This window comes from Ailuropoda melanoleuca, chromosome 11 (genome assembly GCF_002007445.2).
Source record: "Ailuropoda melanoleuca isolate Jingjing chromosome 11, ASM200744v2, whole genome shotgun sequence".
Lineage (NCBI taxonomy): Eukaryota > Metazoa > Chordata > Mammalia > Carnivora > Ursidae > Ailuropoda > Ailuropoda melanoleuca.
This window is the reverse complement of record NC_048228.1, coordinates 104227637-104230354: the sequence shown is the minus strand read 5'-3', so window position 1 is coordinate 104230354 and position 2718 is coordinate 104227637.

Here is a 2718-nt window from a genome sequence, read left to right as displayed (position 1 = left end):
AAGGCAGTTCCTGGCCCTGGCAGGCTGTTTTCAGAGAATCAGAAAGCAGTGCAGCTGGAAATGCCCAGGCATCCTAGGACACTGACATCCAGAGTGGGGAGGGCGCTGCTTCTTGCCATGGGTGGCCCAGGCTCGGTGCGCGGCACAAAATTAAGGCCTGTCCCTGTCAGAAAATTTGCTGTCCAAGCACACACTCACACGCTTCCGAGCCTTTCCACCGCTTCTAAGTTTTTCTTTATTACAGTTCAGGCTTTGGGGCAGAGTGGTAAGGGGAGAAAGGGAAGAGACAGAGGTATGAATTAAAAGAGCTTTGAAATTAAGTGTTCCCTACAGTTTCATTCTACCAGAGCCACCCCATCTTCATCCAGCAGATTCATTCACGGGGAGCGCCCTCAGCCCAGGCAGGTCCTACTCTTGGAGCCTCAGGCAAACCTGGCACCTGGGGAGGCAGCAGTGCCATGCGGGAGGCGCTCCTCTGTGTTTACGGACTCAGGGCAAGGCTGAGGGTTTCTAGTCTGAGCGACGGAAAGAATGAGGCTGCCATTTAACAAGGTCAGTAAGAGTAGGGGAGAGAATGAGAAGCCGAGTGTGGAAGGTATTCGTTTGAGGGGCTCACTGGACACTCAGATAAGGATGATGGGGAGGCAGCTGGGTGTCAGACTCTAGAGGCCTGGGGAGGCCCTGGAGGACACGAGTTTGGGAGTCACACGCAAATAGCACTTCAGCACTCATTAGATGTGGGATGGCCTGGGGAGACAGCAAGGGCAGGAAGGGGTCTGGGCCTGGGCTCTGAGTCACCCCAACTGTCAAGTGTGGACTAATGAGGGGGGGAAGGGTCTGAGACTGAGCAGCCGGTGAGTTGATGGGAATCTAGAGGGACCGACCCTCCAGGACGTCCTGATGCTTGTCTCAGGGAGGAAGGAGGCATCGATTCACAGCTGGACTTCAGTACTGCCCAGGAGTCAGCTAGGATGGGGCCTCCTGGCTGAGCAATGGGGACCTGGACACGACTTGTTTCAGTGGAGTGGTGGGGGCAAAAGTTGTCTGATTGAACAGGGTTCTAGAAAGAAAAGAAACTCAAAGGATCTGTCCAGGAGGTCCAGTATTTTGACTAAAAGGTATTCCAAGAACATTCTTTTGACAAGCATTTGCTGAGCATCACCACATGCCAGGCACTGTCCTGGGCTCAAGGGAGATAGCAGTGAACAAGAGATGAAAGTCCAGGGAGGTCACATCGGATGAGGAAACCCATACAATCTAGAGTAGGTGAGGCAGTGAGAAAATGAGAGAAACAAAGCTGGCGGGTGGGGAACAGGGGGGTGGTGTGGAGGGTTGCAGTTTTAGACAGGGGTGCAATCTACAGGCACGGACCAGGGAGGCTGGTAGGGGTGGGGGAGGTTCCTATTTGCTTCTACCTTCCCAGAGGGAAAGGAAGCAAGATCACGAGCAGGACAATGGGCCAAGGTGGTGTGGACGCTGGAGAGGGCTATCAAGACCACAGAGCAGAGTCTCCGAGGGCAGCACGGGGTCTAGACAACAGAGGAAGGCTGTGAGGTGGCCAAGGTCACGGGAAGCGAGCTGGAGTAGAAAGCAGAGAAGGGCTGTTTCTCACCAGCTGGGCTCAAGACACCCACACGGGGAGGAGGGCAGGGTTGGAGGCTGACCAGGTAGGTTTGATAAAGAGGCTGGGGGTGGATCCTGGTGTGAGGAGCCATGGGTTTAGCCTGGGAAGGAGGCGGACAGGGACACGAGGGGTGGGAGGGGCAGTGGACAGGGGAGTGGATCGCTGGACGGGAGGTCCTAGGGGGATAAGGGCTGTTGGGCCTGGGATACCAGAGGGAGATGTGGAAGACAAGCGGAGGAAGGAGGGTCTAGACCCCCGCTCATGGGTGGCTACTGCGGTTCGAGTTGACTCCCAGGCACACCCACGAAGTTCCGGGCCTGACCAGCCACATGTCCCCGCGCAGGTGGCGTGCCCACGTGAACCTCGGGTTCTCCCATCTGTAAGATGGGGATGCTACACGCTTGCTGCCCCAGACCTGCAGGGCTGTGGGGCCAGTCATGGCCGGGAAAACCCGGGAGCGACCCCGAGTCTGACTTCAAAGTGGACATTCCAGTCTGCAACTATGCTGCTTTCCCCTGAAAATGCTCACCTACCCGCTTCGCTCCTTGGTACCCTATCTCGGAGTCCCAGTGGACAGACACTATCCGTGGTCCTTTGTGCAAGCATTTCACGGGCAAGAGACTTGTGTCACACGGGGACCTGCATTTAAATCCAACTGCTTGGACTCACTCTGACAGTCAGTGACAGCCCCACGCACACCCCCCCATTCTGTCCCACAGAGGCCAGCGGGTCTGCTGGACAGGTGAGAAGGAGGCACACATTTGGGAAGCCCCACCAAGCAACTGGACTCTGGGCAGGTATGTGCAAGGGGGTGATGGGGTCACTTGCACCTTGTATGGGAGCTACAAGATTTCTATCTCAGACTGTAGAAAAGAAAACCCCGAGAAGATTCTGAGAGGCTGAGAAGCTTGCCCGGGACCTAATCAGTAAGCAGCAGCCAGGATAGAGGCCCTGTTCTGATGGCTTCTGAAGCCCACCATCCCAGGTGGCTGAACTGAACCCAGGACTCATCCTGGCAAGGTGAGACCTTGTTGATAATTATTTTTATACCACTGTGGTCTTTAATGAAAATCATGGAAGAAACACATTATATA